The sequence below is a fragment of the Aegilops tauschii genome, chromosome 6 (genome assembly GCF_002575655.3).
Source record: "Aegilops tauschii subsp. strangulata cultivar AL8/78 chromosome 6, Aet v6.0, whole genome shotgun sequence".
Lineage (NCBI taxonomy): Eukaryota > Viridiplantae > Streptophyta > Magnoliopsida > Poales > Poaceae > Aegilops > Aegilops tauschii.
The window spans coordinates 45,439,604-45,454,986 of NC_053040.3; the positions used below are offsets into that span (position 1 = coordinate 45,439,604).

The 15,383-nt window shown below is 46.3% G+C and overlaps 1 pseudogene; it reads left to right on the forward strand.

Moving 5' to 3' along the window:
- The first annotated feature begins 9,893 nt into the window (after positions 1-9,893).
- LOC109763420 (uncharacterized) lies at positions 9,894-14,924 on the forward strand (annotated as a pseudogene).
- The last annotated feature ends 459 nt before the right edge of the window (positions 14,925-15,383 follow it).

The following is a 15,383-nucleotide window of genomic DNA, read 5'->3' on the forward strand; positions in this document are numbered from 1 at the left end:
ATTATCATTGTTTTGAGAAAGTGTTGTCATCCGAGATTTATTATTATGGCTCGCTAGTTGATTATGCCATTGATATGAGTAAACATGAGACCTAAGAGTTATTGTGAATGTGGTTAGTCATAATCTTTGCTGATAATTTGAACGATGGCTTTATATATTTACAACAACAAGAGCAAATAGAGTTTGTAAAAGTTTTTCTTTATCACTTTCAGTTTATCAACTGAATTGCTTGAGGACAAGCAAAGGTTTAAGTTTGGGGAGTTGATACATCTCCATCGTATCTACTTTTCCAAACACTTTTGCCCTTGTTTTGGACTCTAACTTGCATGAATTGAATGGAACTAACCCGGACTGACGCTGTTTTCAGCAGAATTGCCATGGTGTTATTTATGTGCAGAAACAAAAGTTCTCGGAATGACCTGAAACTCCACGGAACTTATTTTTGGAAAATATTAAAAATATTGGCGAAAGAATCAAGGCCAAGGGGCCCACCACCTTTCCACGAGGGTGGGGGGCGTGCCTGCCCCCTGGGCACGCCCCTGCCTCATGGGCCCCCTGGAGCTCCACCGACCTCAACTCCAACTCCATATATTCGTGTTCGGGGAGAAAAAATCAGGGAGAACGATTCATCGCGTTTTACGATACGGAGCCGCCACCAAGCCCTAAAACCTCTCGGGAGGGGGCTGATCTGGAGTCCATTCGGAGCTCAGGGGAGGAGAATCCGTCGCCATCATCATCATCAACCATCCTCCATCACCAATTTCATGATGCTCACCGCCGTGCGTGAGTAATTCCATCACAGGCTTGCTGGACGGTGATGGGTTGGATGAGATTTATCATGTAATCGAGTTAGTTTTGTTAGGGTTTGGTCCCTAGTATCCACTATGTTCTCAGATTGATGTTGCTTTGACTTCGCTATGCTTAATGCTTGTCACTAGGGCCCGAGTGCCATGATTTCAGATCTGAACCTATTACGTTTTCATGAATATATGTGAGTTCTTGATCCTATCTTGCAAGTCTATAGTCACCTACTATGTGTTATGATCCGGCAACCCGAAGTGACAATAATCGGGACCACTCCCGGTGATGACCATAGTTTGAGGAGTTCATGTATTCACTCTGTGTTAATGCTTTGGTCCGGTACTCTATTAAAAGGAGGCCTTAATATCCCTTAGTTTCCATTAGGACCCCGCTGCCACGGGAGGGTAGGACAAAAGATGTCATGCAAGTTCTTTTCCATAAGCACGTATGACTATATTCGGAATACATGCCTACATTACAATGATGAATTGGAGCTAGTTCTGTGTCACCCTATATTATGACTGTTACATGATGAACCGCATCCGGCATAATTCTCCATCACCGATCCAATGCCTACGAGCTTTTCACATATTTTTCTTCGCTTATTTACTTTTCCGTTGCTACTGTTACAATCACTACAAAACCCAAAAATATTACTTTTGCTACCGTTACCGTTACTTCCATACTACTTTGCTACTAAACACTTTGATGCACATACTAAGTTATCCAGGTGTGGTTGAATTGACAACTCAACTGCTAATACTTGAGAATATTCTTTGGCTCCCCTTGTGTCGAATCAATAAATTTGGGTTGAATACTCTACCCTCGAAAACTGTTGCGATCCCCTATACTTGTGGGTTATCAAGAGAGAGATGAAACACATAGCTACTGGTGCATACCCTCATGCCCGATAGAAAATTAGGTTGTATGAATCATTTGTAGATTATTCATTAACGACCTTGGACCATACAAACTGAACAAATTTTGTCGCTATATAATTTGTTATATGTTGTTATTAAAAATCAGTAATAAAATTGTATATATTGAACTGACTTAGGATCTTTTTGTATAATTTATGTCACTATTCATGCTGGCAAGAAACCTACAAATATTATAAAGTTGGCTAATATAAGTAAAGTCTCACATATATAGAAAAATAAATCACTCTTAGTTCTTTTTGGGATTATTATATGTTGTACTATTATTGTATGAACAAATAAAGGACAAAAATTAGATTGTTTAGTTGTATTAATTATTAAAAACTCGAAAGCATGGAAGATTGTTGCCTTTGATCACTTGGGGTTTAGCTATAGCTACCTCATCCTAACCCATGCCGTCTCTAGATCATTGTACCAACTTGTGCTTTTTAGAACATTTTTCTGCAAAATGGAAGTGCTGCTTTTCCAGAACATTTTGATATCTTATTTACATTTTTCTGAATTCATATGAATTTGCAATGAATTTTTCAAAGTGATGTTCAAATGCTCAAAGGGCATTCAGGAGACCTAAAATTCTTTTTAGAGGCAAAACTGAGCAGAGTCGAAAACTAGGGGCAAAACTAAAGGATTGGAACCAACTAAGGGCAAGAAAGGAATTGTCCCGCCAATGGTTTTCTAAATCTCGATCTGGTCGGAGATTAAACCAAGACTGAGTATCCATATTTAAGGGGCCTTATTGACATGGATTTTTTTTGCTTGCAGCTTTATTGTCCATTCTCACATGCTTGTCTTAAAATTACGAAACCTTAAACAAATATATCAAAGTTATTAATTATGTAAGTAGTGTAACTTTATCAGGTGTATTAGTTCCTAATTAGAGCTCATAGATTAAGCAAAAAAATTGTATGCCATGCTAATACGATAATTCAAATGATGCACGAAAAAATACACGCATGGATATTAGTTTAAATAAATACAAACGTGCTACTTCCATCCAATAAATACATGCCACTACAAATGCATCGTGAGACCGTGGGCCATGATTTTCTTTACAAGGACAAAGACAATATGGATTTGACAATCATCTGGATCTGCAATCACAAATATTAGTTATGATGCAGGCTCAAGTATAATAAAAATACTCATTGTGAACAATGAAAAAAACAAAAAGATAATATCCAAAACATCTTATAATGAAATGTACCTAAGGGTTAGATGACAACTCACTCTTATGAGACGTTGTGTTTGGAGATCAATCATACACTATACCAACACAATTGCATGTTTAGTGATTAGCCAGCAGAAAGGTAAGTTTGTAGAACTATATACATAACCTATGTGTCCATTTATAGTATTAGCCAACAGAAAGAAGTCATGAATTTCCCTTTATATTCTTTAGTGATATCTACATGACAATAACTGTCTCACATCAAAACCACAGGGCCATACAATGCATCCTTGTTTAACTACGATGGTAACGGATAATAGATACTACAATTATTGCGAAAGTTTTGTATATCCCATAACGGAAGATCCGACACCTCATAACAACCCATCCATCTCATTCACGGGCCAGATGACGTCACTGGTTGATATCGACGCCCCTATGGCAATTATCGTTTCCTCACCATGCAAGTGCCTTCTTCCATGGTATGATTTCATTGTTAGAATCTCTAACCTTGATGAGGCGTACATTTTCGTAGTTGAACACCTCGTGCACTCTCCAAGCCAAGGTGAACAACCAACTAAAGGAGGTTGCAGCGGGTACTATCAACAGAAACTGATGCATAACATTGTGTTGCCAACATACCTAACTAGGGTGGAAGTGTACGTGTATGGTATTTCCTAGTTGCAAAGAGGTGGACCCTAATGAACAACCTCAAGGCGCAGATGACGAAACACAATATACCCTCATCGAGTGCCCGAGTTGGACCCTTAGGTGGCCTAAGTGACGAATACATTTGGGGACGCACTCCCCCCAGCTAGCAAACACTCTCACCGCTGACACTTTGTAGGAATGTCCCTACACTGGGACCATCTACTTTGGGTCCTCACCGAGCTGAAGGTCCTTAGGACATAGTGGTGGCTAATGATGAGCGCGCTGACAAAGATGAGCCGCCACCCGACACAGTACGAGCATGGGGAGGAGGATGTTAATATGTATTTTAACAATGAATATGATGATGGCATGACTTTTGCGGTTAACCATAATGCTGTTGAGAGTTTGCTTAATATGCCGCTAGTGGACGACACTCAGAATGATCAATGTCCCTCAAAGCAAATGTCATGACTCCGATCACAATGAATGGGTCAATTTGAGACACACTGGGAGCCCCCAGTTATTGTTGTACCCAGAAGTGGGAGGAAGAAGAGACGTAAAAAGTTTGATTACACAAGGCACGGGCATTGCTGGCAGACAGAAACTGGTATGAAAGTAGATTGAGGATCATCCTTCTATGTTCGAGGGGCTCATTTTCCGGTGAACCCATGGTACCCAGTAATATACACGATCCATGTTATTCGACATGAGATTTCTTAGGGATGACATTCTCAACAAAGAGAGGGTGGACAAGGTCACGTTTCTTAGCCAACCTAAAAATCGCTCGATTTAGATGGTGAAGGTTCCATCCGGTGTCGGCTTCCTCGAAGATTTGCCCGCAGACAAATTCTATATTGATTTCGGGTTACCATGCCTTTTGTGTAGTATCTACTTAAGTTTTAAAGATGCATGATGAAAATGACCTACTATGTTTACTTCATTAACCTTAGTAGTCATTGACGTATCGAAACATGACAATTCTAGCACGGCAACAACATGAGAGCTTCTTCTCATAAATGCTACCATGGCAGCAAAAAGATTAACTAAAAATGCAACCATGCTAGCTTATATTAGCCCCAAGGCTGGAAAATTCTACCATGACAACTAAATGAGCAATTTGACTCATAAATGCTGCCATGGTAGAGAAATGATCCTATTTGACAATCATTGACCCCATGGTAGCAAATATGAGGCCAAAGGCTCAAAAGTTTTTCCATGATAACTAAAAGAGCCATTTAGCCTAGAATCGTTGCGATGGCAGGTAAATGAGCCATTTCGCTCAGACTTGCTACCATGGAGTTAAATGAGCCACTTGGCTCCAACTTGCTGCCATGTCAGCAAAAAATGAATGCAAAACTACCATCACAACAAACAGCCCCAAGGTTAAAAATTTCTGCCAGGCCTAGGTTTGCTATGTGCTAATCTTGCAATTTGTTGCCATGTGCTATGTTTGGTATCTAAATTGCTATAAAAGACGTTTTTGCTATGTATACATGTTGAAATATATTTGATATGATGTATGTTGACATTTGTTCTGTTCATTACGACATGTCAAAGATTCATCGATCAAAACTTCAACAGTTCTGAGGCGCCGCAGTGAAGCTAGACAACAATGCATGAGTTTTACAAATTCAGCATGTGAAATGAATGCATGTAACTCAACGCTATCAATGTGTATTATGTAAATTAAAGGTGTATGCTGCAATTTGGATATTTGAATTCGTGTAAAATGTGATAAATAAAATTATCTATTTAATGCATAACTTTTCTATTGATATATGAATTAAATGTGCAAACGCTACCACGGCAACAAATACACCGTCGTGTCATTTCTTTTCGCCCAAAACAAAGTACTAGTGGTGCGCGAAAATACAAGCACATCACTGATACCCCAAAATACTAGCGCTATGCCATTAGTATTCTACAATATTGTCATGTGAAAGGCCCAGGCACGACACTGCACGCAACTAGTAAGTTACTCGCTTGTCGCTAGTAATCACTTACCAACGACACCATACTAGTAGTGTGCCAGCCGAACGCCGCTAGTATGCACATGCACAAGCTGCTAATAAGGCGGTCATGTACGTTGGCGGTGGGAGCCACGATGCTCATGGGCGAATCCATCAACCCACCTCCAACGCCGATACTCCACCGCGGCATGCCGCTGAGACCCACCGTTTCTGATGTGGTAGATGCAACGCCGCTCCACCTCTTGGCCCCTCCAGTCAGTACCTACGCCAAAACAGTGCCCCCAGGAGAGAGAATGACACAAGTCTTTGTCATCATCCGATCAGGGAGACCCAGATCTAGGGTTTCCCCCGGAGCAGATGCCTCCTGGAGGAAGAAGGGCATGCCATCTGCAGGTTCCAACGAACCCAAATGGTGCCCACCCGCACAATGAGTCATTTTCTTGGAGTTGTGTTGTTGTTCTTCAGCTTCCTTGTATAATGCCTTGTGCGTGTGTGTTGCGGTATCGTGTTGTATTGTGTTGTATGTGCTGAATTGTATTATTTATATATAAAATGGAGCGGGAGTCTTTTTGATAAACTATAAGATCAATTGCCTCACTTGAAACTTGAAAGTGCATTTTTTTTATTTTGACAACGGAAGTCAGGGCCAATGCCGACCTCATGCGCAGGAAAAGGGACAGGCACACGTACATCCCATCTGTAGCCAAGCTTTTTTGTTCTTTTGGACTAGTAGAAAAAGGCCCATTAGTCCCGGTTCTAGAGGGCCTTTAGTCCCAGTTCTGGAACCGGGACTAAAGGGTCGGTACTAAAGGCCCCCTCCCTTTAGTCCCGGTTCTTATACGAACCGGGACTAAAGGCCCTCCACGTGGCCGCTGTCTGGAGCTCCACGGATGAGGGCTGATTAGAGATTAGAGGAAATTTTACGAATATATTTTTTTTGAATTTTTTTAAATCCCAATTTTCAAATTTGTGTATTATTTTACAATTTAATCTCTAATCACCCCTCATCACTGCTCAATTTAACCTCTAATCTCTAATCAGCCCTCGTCATTCCAAATCTCTAACTTCCCGGCCGGTCACCCATCCTCTCACTACTCCAGCCTGAGCACGCTTAACTTCCGAGTTCTATTCCCCCTCGTTTCCAAGTCTGCACTTGTTGTTTTCCTGACAGTAGTAAGATGTCAATCCTATTAACCCTTTGGAGTTTAGCTTGAGCATGAAGTCACACATTTCACTGTTTGAGTTTGAAACTATTATTTAAAAAATAGTAATTATTTAGTAACATTAATATATCTTCAATAAGTAGTTTGACCATTGTTTGACCATTGTTTGACCAGATTTGACCAAAATTCAAAAAAACTGAAATAATTATTTAGTAACACTAATATTCTTGAATAATTATTTAGTAACACTAATACATCTTGAATAAGTAGTTTGACCATTGTTTGACCACAGTTTGACCAGATTTAACCAAAATTCAAAAAAAGAAATTTGAGCGTATCTTTTTTTCCTTTAAGAATTTGAGGATTCTAAAAAATTGCAAACAGGCCTTTGTGCTGAACATTTTGATATATTATACATTTTTTCCGACATCGTATGCAAAAGTTATAGCCGTTTTACTTTTTCCCAACACTTTTTGCAAAACATGTCCAAATTTAAGTTTTTAAATTTTCCTAACTAGTAGATGTAGTAGTATAACTACATCTCGAAGGATTTTATTATTTTAAGTTTTTATCATTTTCTTTTGTTTTTTTCAAAACTGAAATGGCGATGGGGGGGGGGGGGTAGAGTTTGAGACACGAACCCCATTAGTCCCGGTTTAAGACTCGAACCGGGACTAAAGGGCATCGCACCCTTTAGTCCCGGTTCGTGTCTCAAACCGGGACTAAAGGTCTAATCTTTAGTTCCGGTTTGAGAGACGAACCGGGACTAAAGGGCATCGCACCCTTTAGTCCCGGTTCGTGTATCAAACCGGGACTAAAGGTCTCATTTGAACGGGGACGAATGCCTTTAGCGGCTCAATCCGGGACTAATGCTCACATTAGTCCCGGTTCGTAATGCAACCGGGACTAATGTGTATATTGAGCTATGACCAATACCCTGTTTTCTACTAGTGTTGGTTGCTTTTTTGTTCTTTTGGTTGCTTGTTGATTGCTTGTTCATCCGATTTCTTGCTTAGATCGGTCTGCTCTCTATTTTCAAACAGTTTCGGTCTGGGCCTATTTTTTCAATTGGATAATTCTAGTGCACTAACTTATCAAATCGAAATAAATGAGTTTATTATCTTTTGTTTCCCTTTTTCTAGGAACCTATTTGTTGGCATTCGATAGGACATATGTTTTGAGAAACATCACTGTGGGGGGGGGGGGGGGGCGGGGAAGCGCCTCTGTCGCCCTGGCATCCAGCAGTGGTCATCCATCACCGTACATAGGTCACGCGTTTGTAGCATAACCTGAGTCTCCGTAGTTTGTCCGGCTCAACATATTGGCCATTGTGTTGATCCCCAAATTCGCGCACAACATGCTGCATGATTGGTTCACGGAGGTTCACCTCCTTGCCATTGGAGATCGTTGCATGTGGCGCACCTTTCTTTGGACTGTCCGACATCTTCACATGGCCAAGAGCACGTGGGATATTGAATGTTTGTCAGCGACCCAAGAGTACTCACGCAATTAGCTGGACACATCAGAGGTTTTACACAATTGCAAACATAGAGCACGCATGGCATTTTTGATGCCATGAAAACTTGCTACAGATTTTTTATTTGGAATACACAGAGAAAGAAAGGTCGTTGCACGACCGACCTAAACACACACCACGTTCCTAATGACTCGTACCATCCCACGGATCAGATCGTGCGTGCATGATCTACGGCTCCATGATTATCACGTGTGCTCCGATGTGCCATGTCATCCCATGACTCGGTTCACGACGCGGTAGAAATGGGAGCAGCCCCAACCAGACACATGGACTCGACGCAAACATGCTTGCCGTCGAGACCGACTCTCAGCGCACACCGCGTGCTTGCAGGCAGCTCTATGGTGCGTTATTTAGAACAAAAAGATTGAAGGAAAAAAACCTAGGGCATGGATCAGCCCTCGATCCACAAAAACTGACATTGCAAAGTTGTCTTAGTGGATCTCGTCACTCTCCAAGTCAATCTCGTCGTTCTCCGAGTCGGATAAGTGGTTGTCCACCTGCTCGTGCCTAGCCTGCCATGCCGTCAACCAAAAACACCACATCCAGATTCCGTTACATTCAATCATCACCCAGGCAGAAAAAACTAAAATCCTTGGAAAAATTAAAAGGTGATCAAGTTCATACCCTCCTCATCTGGGCACGGCGGTACTTGAACAAGAGTTTGATACGCTGGGGCTCCACACGAAGCTCGCGACCGAGATGAGCGCGTTGGGTCTCATCAGGGTTGGGGCACTCCTTGAAAACACCGCAGTTTTCAGAAAAAAGAAGATGAAAACCTTGAATACTGTGCACATGGATCACCATGAAAATATGACAGGAAAAATAAGCTGTAGGAATGGTGCTTGATCAACCTCTCGAGGATCTGAATTTTGTTAGGAGAATAAGACGTGGCTAGCGCGTGCGTGCGGATGCCAGACGAGCCGGGCATAGTCAGGGCCGTAGATGCGTGAGTGTGTGTGTGTAGCAGCACGTGTACGTGCGCGTGTGTGAGCTGGTTGGCGAGGAGCCAGGAAGTGTGACCGCGTCGCCCGGGATGGGAGTGGCCGCTTCGTCCGCGTAGGAGCGCGGCGGGTGCGCGAGCCAGGATCCGCGGGACGTGGCGAGTGGGTTGAGTGGGCACGGCCTCGCGTATGTGCACAGGCGTATAAGGCTTCCCCACCCCTGTGTATTGCCAAGGCAGCTGGACTGAGTTCGTGCTCAGGAGAAAAGTGAACGCCGTTAGCGCGGCGGGTGGCGTACCGCGTACGTGCGCCGGAAAACACTTGTGTCCCTGTGTCCTTCTTCTTCCTCCAGTCTTCTTCTTCCTTGAGTGGAGAGAGAGAGAGGTAGTGCTCCGGTGAGTGAGGGAGGAGGGCGCGGCAACAACAAATGGTATACAGAGCTTCGGTTCGGGCGATCACCGGCGACCATGGCGGTCGTCCCTCACGGCGGTGGCGCGGGCGGATCGGCGTCGATGGCGATGCCGATGCTCACGGTGGACAACTACACCGTCTGGGCGATCAAGGTGCAGGCCATCCTCGATGTGCACACCGTGTGGGAGGCCGTGGTGCCGGGCGATGCGGCGGTGAACGCGCGGAAGGACAAGACGGCGCGCGCGTTGCTGCTCGGAGCGCTGCCGGAGGACGTGTTGCTGCAGGTGTTTACGAAGCTTACCGCCAGGGAGGTATGGGACTCCCTGAAGGTGAGGTTCGTCGGCGCCGATCGGGTCCGCGCGGCGAGGCTGGCGACGCTGCGCGGCGAATTCGACCGCCTGAAGATGGCGGACAGCGAGGAGCTCGACGTATACGGCGGGAGGCTCGCGGCGATGGCGGCGAGGTATGCCAACCTCGGGGAGACGCTGGGCAACGCGGCGCTCGTCAAGAAGCAGCTGGATACGGTGCCGGATCGTGTGACACCCAAAAATTTTGACCTTGTTTTATTTATTAAAATATTGCCAGGAAATAAAACTTTTCCATTTTGTCAAGATTTACCCTTTGTGATTTTGGATTTTTGCCTCTAGTGGAAAAACCCTTCAAAGAGTATTGTTGGACTTGAATACTCTCTTTAATAGAACAATTCTTTATCAGTGGATTTACATTTGCTAGATTTGTTTTCTCAAAGCCTTATTCTTTTAAAAATGATTTCTTTTGAATTTGGAGCCTGTTTTGCACTACAACCATTTGACAAATGCATTTAAAATTTCCACCAAAATTTGGGGATGTCATGTGATGTTTCCACATCACTTTTATGCAAAAATACCTTTTGGCCATTGGAGATTTTGAGCTCTACACTAACTTTTCCAATCTGGTCCAGTAGGCACTTTTGCACTACAACCCATTTAAATGTTTCTTTAAAAATTCTTCCAAGTGTTTGGAGATGTCAGTGGATGCATACAATTCATCTTCATGCAAAAACCCAGTGATGTTCTTTGAAAAATTTGAGTGAATCATCTTCATTTCTATTCTGGTCCAGTTTGGTGATTTGTACTGCAACCCCATTTGATTTTGCTCTAGTACCTTTGAGCTTTTTCCTACCTATAGTCCTCCCAACCAAACTCTTAAGTCCAGGAGATTGGACCCATTGGAGTATTTTTGGTGCATGCAATGTCAGCCTTTAGTTTCTGCCCAAAACTGGTTTTCTCAAAATCTTGCACTATCAAGTTTCTGTTTTTGCCAAACTAGCCTTACCACCTTCTTTAGCTCCTAAAGAGACTAGGATCTGGAGAGTTTGGCCACCCCAAGAATTGCCTAGTTGCCCATGGCATTCTGTCGAACACCCTGTGTGCAGGAACAAGTTTGGCATGTCCTCTGGTTTGCATTGTGGACTTGAGCCCCTGACCCATCCAGCATGTCCACTAACCTCCCAGATGTCCCTAACCCTGGCCTGTTGACTGCCAGCCTCACCCAAGCTCCCTAGCGCGCGCTGGCATTTCGTCGAACACCTGCTGTGCGTGCTCTGGGCGCGGCCAGAGCGCGCGTTTTGCACGTGCGTGCGCTCGGGTCGACGCGTCCCGTCACTGGACCCAGCTCGCCTGCAGAGCCGCGCCACACACTCGCCCTCTCACCAGTACGCTCCAAGCCGCACTGGCGCCCTACAGCGCCGCCGCCAGAGCTCCCTTGGCGGCACGCCGGCGTCGGCAGCGGGCTCTGCCATGGACGGCGCCGCCCAAGCCACCCGCGCACGCCAGCTGCCCCAGGGAACAGCCCGTGCTTATCCTCATGCTCGTCGGCACGCGTTCGTCGCCGCCACGACACCCTGCAGCTACAGCAATGGCGACCCGTCGTCGATCTTATCCACCGCCGCGGAGCCAGCCCCGTCGTGCTATAAAAGGAGGCCCCGTGCTCCTCCGAGCACTCAGGCAACCCCAGTCCACCCCCGTAGTGCTCCCGCAGCCAGCAATCGTCGGGGAAAGTCCTTTCTTCCTCGTCTCCGGCCAGCTCGGTCGCCGCCGCAATCCAGTGCCATTCGTCGCAACCGGAGCTTCCCCCGCCAATCCAACGCCACCAAGAGTTTCCCCATAGTCGTACGGAGCTGCCTAGCGCCTCGGCCTCGACCAAGGACCCCTGGAGCCCAAAACCCACTCTGCTCCCGAACCATCGTCCGCCGCGAAGCTCGCCGCCGGTGACCTCCTCCGTCCCTGCCTGCCTAGCACCCACCGGGAGAACCGCCTCGGTCTGACGGATCCATCCCTGCCCTCGGGACCCCGTGGGGAGCTGCCGTTCGCCGACGGCGATCGCCGGAGCCCCGCCCCGTTCGGGCAGAGAGAAAGGAGGGAGAGGAAGAACGGTCAAACCTGACCAGTGGGCCCCCCGGATCCACTGTCAGTGACCCGCGCGACCGTTCTCTCTGTTTAAGTGAAGACGCAGACGTTCTGAGTACCTTTCCTCTGCTGCGAAAGCGTATTCCCCTCGAAACGTTTTCTTTTCTGGTTTTATTTTAAAAACAGAGTTTTGACCAGACTTTGACCAGCTATAACTTTTAAAATAAAACTCCAAATGAGTTGATTCTTTTTCCTACCTCTTTCAAATATCATCTAGTTTATTTTAAGATTTATTTCAAAAATATTTGAGACAACTTTTTGTACTGTGTTTGAAATATTTGTTATTTGGATATTTTGCAAAATAGGGATAATGGAGAGAAGAAAAAGCTTTCAAAAAGTGCATCCTTTGCATACTCTTGAAGGCAAGCATTTCTGAACTCTGGCATAATATTTTGTTGTGGTGTTTTGATACGATTACAACACCATTTGACTTGGAGTATGCGTTATCTTTATGTAACGATAAAGTCTCGTGTATGAGTACTTTTTGGGAGATATTTTGCGGTCAGCAATGGACCCGCTAGTGTTTTGGATCATCCTCGTGAGCTCCTCATGCATACTGGAAGGAAGCCGGGAAAGTCGTGGTCTTGGGTAGACACGAGCTTGTCCCTAGTCCCTCGTCGAGACGAGTATGTCCGGTATGGCATGGTGAGGCTTGATGAGTGATGATTTACTCCGCTAATGGTAATATTGTTGGAGGATACTTGGACCACCTGAGTCGGTCGTAGGTCGAGTCTTGGTCAGTAGCTTCCCTATTTGTTGGTACCACCACTTGTCCCTGTCGCAGACAGGGTATGGTTCAGTAAGTTGTCAACCCCTTACCAAAGCACACACCGTACAGAGAGGCCATAGTGGAAGATACCGGAGGCCTCCGGTAGGCATGCCACTTGGTCCGGGGGCATGGGTGTTTCCGGTTGGGACCGAGAGGGGGGCACCCCTTAGAGCGCGCGTATAGAAGTTTGATCCCATGCTACGTCGAGGTTGTAGCCTCCCCACTTGGAGTTTCGCTTGGCAGGTGTCGTGGGTGATTCCAGACATCGGTGAGTTAAGCTGGTGTGTGCAGGTCAGGCGTGTTTTCAATTAAAAGGCCGTAGGCGGAATTAGTCCCGATGGACTAAGTAAATCCGTTACTCGTGGGAAAATAGTACTCCCTCTGCAGAGGATATATCCTGTTGGATAGCCATGATCTTGAGTAAGGACCACAGTTTGAGTTAAATCTTGTAACGGTTTTCGGATGGAGACACGGCTAACTGGATCATAGTAACGGTATTCGGATGGAGAACGAATCAGCTAGAACTCAGTGACGGTCTTCGGATGGAGAAACGGCTGGACGAGATTTTTGTTTATGACCTGTGACATCTGGGGATCGTGTTTTAATTTTGTTATTATTGTGGACTAACCATTTACATTATGTATTTTATTGAGTATCCCTGGGATGGTTCTACCTCCTGGATACTCACTGTGTTTATTCTTTTATAAGCCCTTTATGTGGTGTCGCTCAGACGCCCGACTGCGGCATGCTTGTTGTTTATTTATCTTTTATAAGCCCTTTATGTGGTGTCGCTCAGACGCCCGACTGCGGCATGCTTGTTGTTTATTTATCTTTTATAAGCCCTTTATGTGGTGTCGCTCAGACGCCCGACTGCGGCATGCTTGTTGTTTATTTATCTTTTATAAGCCCTTTATGTGGTGTCGCTCAGACGCCTGACTGCGGCATGCTTGTTGTTTATTTATCTTTTATAAGCCCTTTATGTGGTGACGCTCAGACGCCCGACTGCGGCATGGCTACTCTTGCATTTTCCTCTCGAGGAGTCATTCAGACACTCGCTTGGCCCTCAGTATTTTACTTTGGGATTTCGGGAGGACTACAGCCCGACTTCTCTTTTGTTCCCCATGCATCATTTGTCTGATTGCACTCGTTAATCTGTTCTCATGCATCGCGTTTACATTTGTTATATCTTATGTTCGAACTACCTTGCGAGTACTTTCTTCGTACTCACCCACGTACTGCATGTTCATATTATCTCCGCATGCGAGCAACGCAGACTTTCGCGGTAGACGTTGTGATCATAATTTTTTTTGGAGGAGGATTGTCCCTTATTATATTATACTCGTGTTCTTAATGTTCGCGAGTACATTCAAACGTACTCACTGGCTTGTCCCGGGCTATAGTCTTGGCCAGATTTTCGCGCATGGAGATAAGCATCGCGGTGACAACCTCGGAGCCTACGTGTTGACGATAGCAGCCTCGCGAAGATAGGAGTTATCCTGGTCAGCTGTTCTTGTGGGAAATGGAGTCTCATAAACGCAGATGTACCCAACCGCTTCCGCCCTCAACCATTAGAAACCAAGTGTTGTACTCCTAGGCCTCAATGGTCTTGTACTACATATTTTTGTACCTTGCTTGGAATTCTTGTATCAAGTTGGTGCCTCATCAGCTAACAGTAATCCTGGGGCTGGTGAGCACAAAGGCCGTTTTTCTGGGAAATTATTATCCCAAAAATCCGGTCGTGACAAATCGGCTCTTCCCCGTCGTCGCCGGCGTCGAGCAGTTCCACGACGTGACGACGATGGCGTTCGACGAGGCGCTCGGGCGGCTGCGCGCGTTCGACGAGCGGGTTCGGCGCCCTGGACAAGACGGCGGCGAGCGCGGGGGTGAGCAGCTGCTCATGACGGCGGCACAGTGTGCAGCGCGGGAGCGTCGACATGGCGGTGCTCGGGACGACGACGACGACGGCAAGAGCGTGGCGTCGAGCAGCGGCGGGGACCTGCGTGGGCGCTACTACAAGTGCGGCGTGCGCGGCCACTTCAAGAGGGACTGCCCCAAGCTGCGGAGGGAGCCGGCGGCGGAGCGCGCGCTGATGGCGGACGCCGGTGTTGAAGACGGCGGACTCCTCTGAGCCACGGCTTAGGGGGTGAATGTTAGGAGAATAAGACGTGGCTAGGCCATGGCGCGTCGGCCGCGCGTGTGTGCGGATGCCAGACGAGTCGGGCATAGTCAAGGCCGTAGATGCGTGAGTGTGTGTAGCAGCACGTGTACGTGCGCGCGTGTGAGCTGGTTGGCGAGGAGCCAGGAAGTGTGACCGCGTCGCCCGGGATGGGAGTGGCCGCGTCGTCCGCGTAGGAGCGCGGCGGGTGCGCGAGCCAGCATCCGCGGGACGTGGCGAGTGGGTTGAGTGGGCACGGCCTGGCGTATGTGCGCAAGCGTATAAAGCTCCCCATCCCTGTGTATTGCCAAGGCAGCTGGACTGAGTTCGTGCTCAGAGAAAAGTGAACGCCGTTAGTGCGGCGGGTGGCATACGTGACGCCGGAAAACATTTGTGTCCCTGTGTCTTTCTTCTTCCTCCAGTTTTCTTCTT